The sequence below is a fragment of the Peromyscus maniculatus genome, chromosome 12 (assembly GCF_049852395.1).
Source record: "Peromyscus maniculatus bairdii isolate BWxNUB_F1_BW_parent chromosome 12, HU_Pman_BW_mat_3.1, whole genome shotgun sequence".
In the NCBI taxonomy this organism is placed as follows: Eukaryota; Metazoa; Chordata; class Mammalia; order Rodentia; family Cricetidae; genus Peromyscus; species Peromyscus maniculatus.
The window spans coordinates 84,832,851-84,847,738 of record NC_134863.1 but is presented as its reverse complement, the minus strand read 5'-3'; positions in this window follow the sequence as shown (position 1 = coordinate 84,847,738).

The window sequence follows — 14,888 nt, the reverse complement described above, 5'->3', positions numbered from 1 at the left end:
TGGGGGATGGCCTTGAAGAGAGTCGTAACTTCTGCCTAAGGCCCACTTCTGGCTCAGGATTTAAGAATCTGGCCAGCGTCACCTTTTTAATGGATGTCTGTCCTCATTGTCTCTGACAGGGCTTGTCAGCATCTCTTGGCTGTGTCTAGAGAGGGCTCAGGCAGAGCATAGCCACTTGGGCATGGACAAATGAGCACAAATGAAAAGTCAGGAATCCTGAAGGCACTCACGATGGAGTGTACACAGAGAGAAGCCAGAGTTTGATCTCATCAAGATCCATCTCAGCATGAGTTGGGCACCACAGCTGCCTCAGGGGCAGAGGGTCAGCTTCACCATGCTTTCTGAGCTGGGCTGGGAGCCAGTAGAGGAGAGTATGCATGTCCATTTTTTTAAAACTCTAGGTACTTGCAAATGTGCTAATCTATGGAGGTTGGCCTATTTTCCTCTGGGGAATGTATTGGGAGCTCCCTCTCGGTAGAGATCAGGGAAAGAGTATCTGAAACATCCCTGTGCTAGTGTTGCTGGTACCTGCAGCCCAGTAGTGGAACCAGAGAGCAGTGTTGGGGTAAAGAGTGAACACTGAGACGTGAGACCCCACTTGGCTGGTGTGGCACCTTAGCTTAAAGACACACCAACAAGGTATGGACTGCTCTGGTGAAGTGAAATGAGTCCCTCAGAGCAATTTTTACTCATTGCAATGAAGTAGATTGTTCTTGATGTGAAGAGAAACTGGAAACATGGCAATAAAATTATGCATTTCTCAGAGTTTTCCATTCTAGTCTGGAACATATCCAGCTAGCACAGGCCAAAATGTAAAAGAATGATATCATTTGGGCTGAAATAAAGACAGTGTTGTTTTTTTTATTTATTTAATGGTCACTTTGAGGTCCAAGACTTCCTGAAATATGACTGAGTTCATTTCTATAGATAAATACATGCCTATATGCCCTTATATATACATAATTTTTTTTAAAAGGTTGAGCTTCAACTCTTCAGGTCCTTCACCTTCAGATCAGGGTTCTAATGGGGATGTCTACTTCCTGAGAGTGGCAGATGAACTGCCAACAAGGCCCAGAGCGGAGGCCAGGCATGATCACTGAGTCAACTTGACTGAGTCATTGACCAGTGGTTTGGATGAGCTGGTAACAAGCCCCCCCCCTCATACTTCAATGACTGCTTTTAGATGTAGTCCATTGAGTTTAACCAGAGTTTCTTGCCTGGCTATGGATGGGAGGTAATTTCCTAGAGCCTAGAGAACTTACCGGGTTGATATCATCTTCTATTGCTGTTGAACCTCATTCACTGAGGCAAGATCTTGCCATCAAACCCAGAGCTTACCAGAACAGACAGTCTTGCTCTGGGGAGCTCCTATTTCTGCCTTCTGAGGCTGGAACCACAGTCAGGCCACCACAATCACCTATGGTTTCCTGGTGATCCAAGCTCCAGGCACCATGCTTGCATTACTGAGCTATCACCCTAGCCCCTAGAGTCTATTAAAATTGAGAAGACATGCACAGTTATAGCTGAATAGTGTGCTGTTTCTACGTAAAGAGCTTGAGCACCTGCTACTTTGGGCATTCACAAAGGCACTGGTACCAATGCCCAGAGGATGCTGTTGGCAACTGAGCACTCAGTTACTGACTCCTTCTCTTGGGTCATTAAGGCAAAAGATGCAATGTACCTGGTATTTTTAACAGGGTTTCGGGGCATCTTATAGATGAACTGAGAATGCATGCTCATGTGTAAAGTGAGAGGAAGCTGAGGCCACCCTCCCAATGATCGCTGTGAGCAGAATCATTTTCCCAGGACATCTGCAATTCTTAAATCACTGTGCAAATGTAGCTGTTTTAACTCCATGCTTTGTGAGTCCACAATCACCATTCATTCCTGCAGCTGCAGATAGCAGGAGCATGAGAGGCAAGAAGGCACAATGCTTCTGACAATGGGCCTTGGAATCAGGCTGGAGAAAAAAAATCAGCTCAGCCGCTTACTAGCTGGGAACAAAAATATGACCACCTGGGCCTCCTTTCGTAAATTCAATCAGGGGGCCCTCCACACACCCCCATGTTGCCAAGGGTTGCAGAAGCACTAATACAGAATACAGCTTGGCCTAGAAGAAAGACTTTACTATTAAGAAATAACTGGGCTGGGGGTGGAGACCTTGATAGCGTTATTTTGTAAGGGTCTACAGGAGGAGCAGAAACACAGAGCCTGAGAAAAGCGATGTTTCTCCCAGGCCCGCTAACACATTGTCCCCTGCTCTAGACAGCTGCTGCACAAAAGCCCCCTGTGAGCCAATCGATCTTAGCAGAAGGATGCACTGCAGGCCCATATACCATCATGGTGTTCAAAATTGCCATTCAGCATTAACCTTACAGGTTTAGCTCAAACATGGCACAAAGATTTCCTCCTTTACAACTGACACCAGCACCCACGGGCTGGGGAAGGGCCACAGAGAAACAAGCTTGATGCACAAGCATCCTGATGGGATTCAGGACACGGGATGGAACTGGTCCCAGCATTTCCTTGGCACCTGCTAGGATTGGTGGATGGAGTGTGTGGTCCTCGCTGTTTGCAGGTGGATGGTGAGGTGTCTCTTGTGGCTTTGCTATCTGGTTCCCACTTTACTGTGTGTCTACAGCCCACTGCACAAACAAGTTATAGGACTGAGGTCAGCTTGCTGTTCCGCCTTCCAGATGCTGACCATGAAAACCCTGTGGTGACCAGATGATGGCTGACCATGAAGACCTTGTGGTAAGCCGCAGAAAGGCTCCTCGCTCTCTTCCCATGAGGCACTCCTTATCAAGATGTCAGACCAAGAGGAAAATACTTGCCTCCCTGTGGTCCCACGGTCAACTCACCCCCTTAGAGAACACAAGGGTCAAATGATCTTCATCCTCTGTGGTGGCATTTCATCCCCGCCCTCCAGAAGACAGCTTCCTGTGCCTCAACTCAGAGATGAGGTGACCCTCCAGTCTCAGGGAAGATTCTCTGTGATCCAGACCCATCAGATAAAACTTCTAGAAGGAAAGTGCCCTTTTTCCACTCACTTGGTTCCACTCTAAGGGAAAACCCATGGCTGTGTATTTCATAAGGAAAAGAGGCTCGCCTTCACTTACAGTTCTGGAGGTGCAAGGTTGGGCGCTGCATTTGATGACGGCTTCCTGCTAGCACAGCTCCAAAGTGAGAGTCTCAGAGCAAGAATCGGTGAACATGCACAAGTATCTTTCTCCCCCCACCTCCTCCTTCCCCTCCTCTCCCCGCTCCCTCTTTCTCTCTCTCCTAGATATATTCTTTCTTCTGGGCCAGCGAACTTACATCAGTACCCAAACTGGATCCATCTCTCACCACTAACCACTTGGCTCCCCAGTTCTTCCTCCTAGTCCTCCTTGGCTTCCATGCTTACCACTGTACAAACATGGACCTGCCGAGGACTAGGACCCGTACTGCAAGGTCACGTGCAGGTGGCATGTCTCTGCCGCATGCATGCCTTACTGTAAGCTCATCCCCTCTGGCGTGGCCATGCAGGCCCCCGTTTCACCGTTCTGAGCTGCGAACTGCAGATTGTCTCCCTGGCTCACTGGGACTCCCTCTCTGTCCCCTTCGCTGGCTCTTCCTCCGTCTCTTCCCAACCTTTGAGTCTTTCCGAGTCTTGGCTGAGCTTGCTCTTCTGTGTTGAGGCTCCTCTCTTCTCTCAATCAGTTGGTGCCATGCTTGTAAATGTCACCTCTCTTGTTTCTAGTGCAAAGCTTTTCACTACTCCAGCCTCCTCTGAACTTGAGACTTACATAGCAAATTGCTTAAAAAAACAACAACAACAACAAAAACACCTTCCATGTGTGTATCCTATTGACGTGTTAGATTTAAAACCGCCAACATCTTAGTTTAGTTTCCATCATCCAGTGGCTGCTTGCCTGGTTTTTCTCACCTGGATGTCTGGCGTGACTGCTCACTGATGGACCATGGAGGCAGTCTTGTAACCCTGCCACCTTCCGTACATAAGCAGCCACCGTGCCCCATTGTATCCATTCCCACTGATGCTGTAACAAATTGCCCCAAATATACAGTTTAAAGAAAACAAGTTCATTCTAAGTCAGACTTGGGTCTTGTTGAGCTAAAGCCAAGGTGTGGGTAGAGCCGGGCATCATGGTGCTGTCTCTAGGCAAGAGTGGGCTCTTTTGCTATCAGCTCAGTGACAGAGTTGTGTCCCTGACAACTGTAGTGCTGAAATATCCTGTCCTTATTCACTGCCAGCTTGTCACTGTTCCAGCTTCTAGAGATGTCCTCCTTCCTTCACTCACAGTTCACTTCCTTCATCTTCAAAACCAGCAACAGACAGGTGGACTTGCTTGCACAGCGTAATCTCTTCTTTGGTGACATCTCTTTACTTCATTTGTAAAAGAGTCTCTGCTTTTGAGGGATCATGAAACTGTATTGGATCCATTAAAATGTCTAGGATGGGGGGATGGAAAAATGGATTGGTGATTAAGAACACTGACTACTCTTACGGAGGGCCAGGCTTCAGTTCCCAGCACTCAGCTTATGACTGTCTTTAACTCCAGTTCTAGGGAACCCAGTGCCCTCCTCTGGCCTCCTTGGGCACCACGAATACATGCAGCTCACTTACATAAATGCAGGCAAAACACCCATACACATCAAAAAATAAATAAGTCTTTAAAAAATATACCTGCAATAACATCACATCTCAAAGTCTCTTCCCTTAACCACTTTCAAAAGTCCTTGGGTCACCTGAGGCATCCTGCTCTAGGTTCTAGGATTAGGCATGCACACTCGCAGAGAGTCGTGGTTCTTCCTGCTCCCTCTGTGCCACACATTGAAATCGCCCCTCCCTCGAGTCTCCCACCACCGCTGACCTCATCAGCTCCTTCCGCTGATTTACCCAATGAATGCCCCATTGGTCTGTCTGTCCTTACTTGACAATTTCCTAAGAACCTTCTTTCTAAGGAGCGAGGCCTTGCTGTGGAGCCTTCTCCTACCTCCAGCCGAACCCTCTGGTGGCTTCCCTTTGTCACTGGGTCTAAAGTCCAGATGCATTCAGGAACTGATGAGTCAGAGCCTGCCTCCTTCCCAAGTCTCGTTTCCCACCACTCTTTCTCACCCTCCATCATCCTTTCTGCTCATGGAAGAGTCTATGTCTTTTTCCAGATTTTTTCATGCTTGACTATCTCATTCCTTAGGCACCAGAATAATTATTTTCTTCAAATCAGCTTTCCCTAATTATCTCAGCAAAATCTAACCTCCAATCTCACTTTATCTTCATCCTGCTCACTGTTTCTTCTTAAACAGGAAAGCCAATAATGTGCATTCATTTTGATCCTTTACATGTGGCTTATGTACTGTCCCTCTCCTCAGGATGAACAAGATTTAAATGAAAGCTCGTGGCCCATTAACCAGTCTCTCCAGTGAGTAGCCTTGTCTCCAACACACAACACACACACGATGGTTATTTGTTGAGTGACCACATTAGTCCATGTGCTACAACCAAGCATAACACCTGAATGGGAGTTGCAGCTACACACTCAGTATGAGAGGAGTGTGCACACTGGGCAGATTGTGCTCTGATCATCTCATAAGATGTAATCAAGAGAAATAGGAAAAATACATCTTCTAGTAACTGGGAATATTCCTTAGAATCTACAAATTGGAAAAGCAAGTGAAAAAAGGAAGAGCATTTTCTTCTGCTTTTAAACTTAGGCACTTCTACACTTGATGAGGTAGAGAACAAGTCTCAGGACTCTGACTGGGCATTGTAACCGATTCCTGAAGATGTAGGTGGACTTTCACAAAAGGGACAAATGGGTCCCACTCACCATATGCCCCAAATAAATGGCCACTGCCATGAGCTCTCACTTCTTTAGACTTAAGACATGAGGCCAAGCCTATGGGTCCACGCACAATGCTTTTTATTATCGATTTTTACAGCTTTCTATTGTCCTTACAGAGACAAACTGTTGATTACTTTAGGGGGAAAAATGGTTTGATTTGCTCATACAGTTCAGGCTTATACTGCTTGGAGGTGTGGTGTCCATCACCAGCCACACCTTCGTGAGACAGCTTAACAGCCGAGCTGGTTTTCATCTACCCTCTGCTCCATGTCTCTCTCTTGACAAATGTTTTCAAAGGTGCTATTTAATCTCCACTCAAAACAATGACTCTCTGTTTTACCTCCCAGAGAACATTTTGTTGCCTGGGGAAAATTCTGGTACTCACAGTCTAAGGAGGTGGCTGTGTACTAGCTACTGATGGGCCACTGCTGACTGTGATTTAATGCACAGAAGAGCCTCTCACCAAGTAGAAAGACCCGGCTCTAAAGTCAGTGGTGCGAGAGTCAACAAACACTGTGCCTAACCGGGAGAAAGAGAATGTCCGGTGATGTGATGGTATCCCTGCTGTGGGATGGTCTTTCTGTATGCTGTGAATATGCATTGCTACCATTGGTTAATAAAGAAGCTGCTATGGCCTATGGCAAGGCAGAATAGAGCCAGGTGGAAAATCCAAGCAGAGACAGAGGGAGAAGGAAGGCGGAGTGAGGGGAGACACTGAGTGCTGCCAGGGGAGCAAGATGTAATGAAACACAGGTTTTGCCACAAAGCCACATGGCGACACATAGATGAATAGAAATTGGTTGAATTAAGTTGTAAGAGCTAGTTAATGATAAGCCTAAGCCTTAGGCCAAACAGTTTGTAATTAATATAAGCCTCTGTGTGTTTACTTGGGATGGAGAGGCTTCAGGACACAAGAAAACTTCTGTCTACATATCCTGGCTGCATGACACAGCATTGAGAAAAACAGGACTCATTACCAGAACATGTGGAGCCCAGGGCCCTGCTTCTTCTCACATCATCTAGAGATAGACATCTGCAGTCCAAACAACTCACATCATCTCCATCATCTCCTCTCAGTCCAAACAACGTGAATAGTAGTTGAAGCCCCAACCCCCTAACATTTCCTGTGGCATGAGATGATGCTTCTGACTGTCCGTGCCTTCCAGAAACTTCTCACCCCAGTCCAGCCTGGAAGCCTATATTCCCTTGACCACATCTCTGTCTTCCTTGAGAACTGCCTCTCACTTGCCCACTTTCAAACCCAAGTGTCTCTTCTCTTCATGCCAGTCTGTCAAGCTCATTTGCTGTGTGTTCCTAACTCAGCCCATATGCTGACAGCTCCCAGCCCACAATGCCCTCACCTCCATCCTTAGATGTCACTGCCTGCAAACAGCTCAAACTCAGTGTGTTGCATCAGACTATTCCACTTCTAGCCACACGTTTGCTTCTTCTCTACTGATTTAACAATTACTCCACTGTCTCCCCAAGATCGTAACTTGGGTCATCACTTGACCTTCAGTGCTCCTTTCCAACTCTCAATGAATCCAGTGATCCAGGCCTCATTGCCATCTTCTTCTGTCCCTTGCTGCCCTGCCTTTGGCTCCCACCATGTTCCCATCCATTCTAGAACTGCACCTTGGTGGGATCCTGGAACTGCAGCTCCTTTCCCCCACTGGCACTCCCTTCCCCATCAAAGTGAGCCTTCTAAAACAAAAGTTCATTGTTTTAATCCACTGTTTATAGTTTAGCAATCCCTGGTGACCTGGTGAAGCAACCCCAGCCCACAAGTGAACAACCAAAGCTGCCAGGGTCTGGTACACCCCGCTTTCCAGTCCTGGCTGTGTGGGCCCCTCCCACACTCAGCGTTTGAATCACCCCGTGGTTCACACCTGTCAGCTTTCCTTGGCTACTCATCATTCACAGCATCTCCCACGGGTGTTTCTACCTGCACTAGTATCATACACATACACAGAGGGAATGGGAGGGGGAAGGAGAGAAGGCAAGGCATGAGAGGGATGGGGGAGGGGGAGCGCATATGAGACACTGAGTTGGAATGAGAAATGAGAGGGAGAGGGAAAGGGGGAGAGAGAAGCAAGGGCTTGACTCTAAATATCTTCCTGTGTTCAGCAGTAGGGAGGATCCAAGTTGAAAAAAGGGACAGAAAGTTTGGAGGGATTAAGGAGGTGGGGGTGGATCTGGGAGGGTTATGAGGAGCGATGTGAAAGTGAATGTGATCAAAATACATTGCATGAAATTCTCAAGAAGTTAATACAAGTATTATGTTTCTACCACCCAGCTACTTCTAGAACTGGTGTCTCGAGACTTATTTTGGATGTTGTCACCAACATGACTTCAGAATTATATTTCTCCTGAGATTATTTTCACATGTGACTTCTTACATGCTTAAGTAAAATATTTAATGTATCATTTTCATCAGACAGTGTCTGTGAGGTTGTCTCTATCATATTCCAGAGCATAGAGAGTGCTTGAATGCCGGCCATGCCACGGAGACTTGACTGATTGCTCTTCTTATCCACCTCTATGTCTGTGCTAGACGCTATCCTTTCAGACGGCAAAGGGACTTGTGTGTCTACCAAAGGCACAGAGCCAGAAAAAAAAAGAGGTGGTGCAATGGTTATTTATTGAGTTAAGAAATTGAATAAACGTATATTTTGTTCTAAACACATGGACAGGCCTTGGCTTGGTCTATCTCTACAGCTGAAGGATTAACCACTCTGAGTTCAATTTACCATGATCCACTTCTGAGTCCTGTGACAACATTACACAATGTCTCTAGGGCTTTTGGAAATTAAAAAATAAGCAATACGCTAATAGATCTCCATGGTAGAAATAGAAGTTTGTGATAAATTAGCTGTGTAAATCAATTTTCTTCTTGAATTACCTTACATCTTCCAATTATAAAACCTAGGCCAATACTGCAGATCCTTTAGAATTTCCTGACCACAAATAATTGGTAGTTTCTTAGTCATTTATGCAAATCACTATTAGTTTTACAATCCATACAGAGCATCCAGTGCCAGTTAGTGCTTAAGCTCACATAATATTCCTCCGCCTTCCCAATCCTCAGCACTCCCACACTGTGATGAGTAATTTAGCACAGGGAAGGAAGACTCGGATTAGGTATGCAGTGGCTTTATCAATACAATTTTTGTTAATATCCTTGGGTAAACTCATCAAAATATAACCGATGACTCAAAATGTGATAAAAAAATGATTGCCTTCATCTTACAAGTTCATTAAGCAATGATAGGCATAAAACATAAACAGAAGACCCAACGTGGGTAGAAGTGATGAGTCATGCAGGCCTTGTTCATTACACAGCACAGTAGGTAGATGTGTTAGTCAGGATTCTTGAGTCATAAGCAATGGACTGTCCTAGTTTGCCTCTTTGTTGTTCTGATAATACATTGACCAAATGCAGCTTGAGGAAGGAAGGGTATATTTCACCTTTTATGTCATAGTCCATCACTGGGAGAAGGCAATGCAGGAATCTGGAGGCAGAAACTGACAGAAACTGAAGCGAAAACCATGGAGGAGTGCTGCTGACTGGAGACACAAATACTGAGTCTCTAATACCACCCCACTGGTTTGTAAACCATGGTAAGCCGGTTTACTTTGACAACCAAAAACAACCGTAACATGAGCCAGTGGATTGGCTCAGTATGTGTGGTCATGATTTAAAGGTGAAGATAGAGTCAATTGAATTAAGTGTAAGAATTGTGTAAACTGGGGATAATTTAAAATAGACAATGCCGTATCTCCAGATGAAACCTTAAGCATTGCAAGCTCTTGAAGCACACACGATCATTTCTCTTCCCTAGAAGTTCTTCAGGGTTTTCCTGTGGTTGCTACTATTTTCATAACAGACACAAGGCCTGAAATAGCAAAACTTAACAAAAATAACTTGTGGGGAGAGGGTGGAGGAAACTGAACATGGAGAAAATTTTATACGTGACATCAATTAATTGTGAGATTTGGTGGCACTTCAAATATCTGATTTTTTTTTGTGTGTGTGTGGCAATGCACCAGGGGTCTGAGTGGAGCCAGGGCTGAGTTGTGAGCGGAGCTGACATAGCAGAGCACTCACTTTGGAACAAAGAATCTTCCAGTGTGTGACAGAAATCACCCGGGAGAAAAATCTCTGGGTATCTCTTCGCGGTTGTTTCCATGATGTCTGACTGAGGTGGAAAGATCCACCCTGAACGTGAGGAAGAGCATCCTTGGGGTCCCGGGCTGATAAAGGGAGGAAGTACGTCTTACAGCAGTATTCGTTCCTCTCTGCTGCCTGGCTGTGGCCGCGGTGCAGCCATGCTCCTGCTGGTACACCTAAACCACTCACTCACCCCGCTCCTTCACATCGGTGACGGGCTGTACCCGCAGACTGTGGGCAGATACCAACCCCTTCCTCCTTAAGATGTTTGTGTCAGCCACTTCGTTACAGCCAGGAGAAAAATAACTAACACAGAACATGGGTGGAGTGTTTGCCGTTATGAACTTTGAGATTCATAGATATTTGGAGCTGTGTGACAAGGAGATCTAGAAATGCTATCAGCAGTGCTTAGTGGTGGGAATGTGGAAGGCCTGAATGACAGATGGATGTGGACAGTGGCAGTCTGCATCATGAGGTTTCAGAGGGGAGCAAGGACCCGGGTGGAGGCCTCATCTGACCTGTGCATCGAGAACTTGAGTGAAGCTGAATATAAAAGTCACAGACTGATTTGTTTGGCAGAGGAAATTTCAAGACAGGAAGTGGTATGGTAACTCTTCGTTAGCTTTATCCATGACTACAGTTAAAGAGAATGGCTAAAGTGAAGCAAAAAGATGTGGCTTTTGTGAGGAAAGGCAGGTGAGCAAGCCCCAACCCAGACAAGGCACTGGTATAACATTGAAGGAGATCAGGGCCATTAAAGACCATCCCCAGACTGCTCTGGGGTCTAGGACCATGTCCTGAGAACAATACGCCAACACTGGAAATGAAAATCCATTTGAAAGTAGACGTTTGAGCTGAAAATGCTGCTGGAGGAAATCTCTAATAGGAAGCAACTGCCACAGACATTCTCTCAGGTTCAGCCACCATGACACACAGAGGCCACCACAGTGGTGACCATGGGCAGAGACTATGTCTGGGGCTGGCAGCAGAGCTTAGTGGGGTTATTCATTTGTGCTGATTTTACAGACACACAAATGCAGTAGTTACTGGGTGGTGGTGGTGGTGGTGGTGGTGGTGGTGGTGGTGGTGGTGGTGGTGGTGGTGGTGGTGGTGGTTACCAGACGCCAAAGAGAAGATGTGCCACCCAACCTCAGGAAGACCTAACCTGCCTTGACCTCAGGTGTCCAACCCCCACAACTGTGAGGTGATAAACATCTATTAGCAACACTCCCAGTGCGTGCAACTGGCTTAAAGCAGCTAATACCTGCAGTGGGCTTTGCTGTGGAGTCAAGACTGCAGCCTCCTTGGCATGAGCAGGGTATTGCTTCATTTACCTAAAACCCAAGGAAGACCTGACTGCCACCAAGGCGGCTGATGTTTGCGAAGTCTTTCTTTTGTATTTCTATTTGTCTGTTTACTATTAGTGTCACTATGCTCTGCCCGTGCACCCAAACCATTCACGCTACTCCTTCACACCGGTGTGTGTGTGCACGTGTGCCATGGTGTGCACAGGGTCAGAAGAAAATTCCAGGAGTTGGCATTTGCCTTTGCTTGTTGAGCCAGGGTGTCTCTTGTTTCTGCGGCTGCACTGCATACTAGACACTAGCTGGCCCCCAGGCCTCGGCCAGCTCCCCTGTCTCCACTTCCCAGACTGCTACAGCGATTACAGGTGTGCTCCATCCACCATAGCTAGCCTTTCCTTATGGGTTCTGGGGTAGAACTCAGGTTGTCAGGCCTGTGTATCAAACACCTTTCTTGTTTGTTTGTTTTTGTTTTTGTTTTTTCGAGACAGGGCTTCTCTGTGTAGTTTTGGTGCCTGTCCTAGATCTTGCTCTGTAGATCAGGCTGGCCTCGAACTCACAGAGATCTGCCTGGCTCTGCCTCCTGAGTGCTGGGATTAAAGGCGTGCGCCACTGCCGCCCAACTATATCAAACACTTTTACCCACTGACCCATCTCACCAGTCCAAGACTCGACTCTTCAATCGCATCTTAACCAGTCATTTAAAATGTGAAAATGTGGAGTTGTATTTCTGTGCCTGTTTGATATACAGGGTTATGATATATTTTAAAGACTGTTTTGACAGAAAAAAAATGTAATTGTCCTGTTTGCATGCTTGAAATATGCTTAGATGACCACAGCATGACTACAAGGTTTTCCAGTGGCCTTTAGGCCAAAACCAATAAAATTTTGACCTGAGCTGACCTAACTCTCCTACAAGGTAGAGATCTGGATTTGCTCAGCCTTCTGCTACTTAATAGATTAATAGTGTGTGTCAAAATGATACAAAGGAAGACGTAATCACCCAGCCAAGGGCTCAGAGCAATTTACATCAATTACATTGCAGCACACTTTCTCTCTGCCCGTAGTTTTTGCCCTGGCTAGGTGCACTGGGTTGTTGTTGTTGTTGTTGTGTTTCTTGTTCGTTTGTTTTTTAACTTCTCCTCGGGAGAAATAAAATTATATTTCAAGTCACATCACTAAGTATTCATATATCTTCAGCTCCTAATCGGAAACCAATGATCGTCACATGCTTTAGCTGCTCCCATTTAGCCCTGAAATATACATATTGAAGTGACAAAAAGCCACTTTCTTGGGACATGAACTCTAATACGATGACCCTGCCACAGGGCATGGAAACACTTGGTAGGGTCGTCCCAGCCTCACCGAGATGCACAAGGAAGTACAAACAGGGGTGGGAGGGGATGCTTGCTCCCAGCTCTACTCCTAAGCCCGCTGCGCTCTTTCATTTCCCCTTAGCCAAAGTTTAAATTATCATTGTGGGTATCTAATTAGCTTCGTTTGTCCCGTGTTTATTTATAATCTTGCTGGTAGCAATTCAAAAGGCAAGTCACCCTTGTAGTAACAACATAATTACATCTGTACATATATTGTCTTTGTCTAACACTCAGATGGGAGAAGAATATGATGATTTCAATGGACTGAAGACGCGTTTTTAAGAAAAAAGATGGGTGGAACCGCAAGGACACATGCCCACACACTGTAAGGCACTGCGTAGCATGCCATAGAACTGCCATGGATGGCTTCCAGGGCTTCGGAGAGTCCCTTCCATTTCCACACTGTAAATAGATGCGAAGGCTAAGATGTCGCTGTAAAACAAGATGGCTTGTCCTCCAAAAATCTCAGGAGTTCTGAAGGTGCACTTTGAAGTTTTCCCTCTAAGACAAATGACCTTCTCATATCTCTGCTCCATTTAGGAGCACTGTGTCACACCAGCTCAGAACCTTGGAGTCATGTATCCATGCTTTCCACTTGTAACTATCGAGGTATGCAGTTGGTGGTCCACAGGCTGCTGGGAAGCTGGAAACTCAACTGCCAAGTCAATGGTTCTCAACCATCCCATGCTGCATCCCTTTAACACAGTTCCTGATGTTGTGGTGACCCCCAACCATAACATTATTTTGTTACTACTTCATAACTGTAGTTTTTCTACTGGTATTTTTCTTCTGGCATATATACAATATGCAGGATATCTGATATGCGACCCCTATGAAAGGGTTGTTCAAAGGGGTCATGACCCACTTAGAACTGCTGTACTAAGTGCATCCCCAAGCCATGTCAGCAGGATGCTAAAGTCCTGTGAGTCTGCAGATCTGAGACACCCCTGCTCAGCCTCTCCTCTGGCCTCCCTCTGGCCTTCATGTGCTATGGTTTAGCAAGGAGAGGCTAGGCTGTTTTGTCTCTGAGTAACAAGAGGGGAATATGCTCCGGGCCCATTTCTATGAGAAGGACACTCCATTAGCAATGCCTTTTTGTTAAATTAGTCTTCCTTGCAGACTATAAAGTCAGTCTCATTAGAACAAACGTGCTAAAAGGCAATAAACAAAGATGGTTTCTTGAAAAACAAGGCTCAGAACTGAATTATTTCCTATTTTGCCTATGCTCGGCAGCCACTGGACGCTCAATAAACATGTGTCCAGTTAGGGAAGACAAGAAAGATTGTGTAAATAAATGAGTGGCCTGGTCTCAAGGTCAGTAGCTGGTGCTGTGGGGAAGAGGAATAAGGACTACAGGGATGCAGACGAGGCCGGTCTTGTTGGGGGTCCTTGTTTGAAGGCACTGGGGTTTGATTTGATTGTCACTGCAGTGGGGTGTGACTTTATCCTCCTCAAACAGAATTTAATAAAAGATAGGCTTGGTATTCAACTTCAGGTTGTTGACATTTTATTCCCAGATCATCTTAATGTTGACATTTAATCACATCTCAGGATCTTATATAAGCTACGTTGGCAATATGGCTAGGTAACACGCAAAGCAATAAAGGAAGGAAGAAAATCTCAACCTGGGTCTCAGTGTGGCTCAAAGTAAATTTGAATATTTTATTATTTGGACCCATATATTTTCTTCTTGCTGAAAATATACTCTTGCTGCTAGAAGTCTCAAGAAGACACCCCAAGAGAAAATGGGTAACGCTGAGGAGTGAGCCCTACCTGGCCAGGGCCTGGTGCAACATTCACCATGAGGTGGCACATAGGAAGTCTACTCTTCCTCCTGGTTCCTCTGAATCTAGAGGTGACAGTCAGATAACCGTGCTGGCCTTTTGTTCCCGTTGTCTGACCCTTTATCTGAGGAGTGATGTCTCGTCAGTGGTGATGGCGGCCAATGGCTTCACTTCCACGACTGGGGGAAAATGAGTTACCGGAATATCGTAGACAGCTGGCATTGGATTTCTTCCCTTTCCTCGAAGGACCAGTGAGAGGCAGAAAGCTGGGTAAAATAACTGATTTCAAGTCTCTAGTTTACCCTCCTGGGATGCCCCAGAACAGATGGCAGGAGGGACAAGCAGAGGTGGCAGGCACATCCAGAGACTGCCCTTTGATGAGCAGCAGAGCCAACCTTCTGGTGTCCATC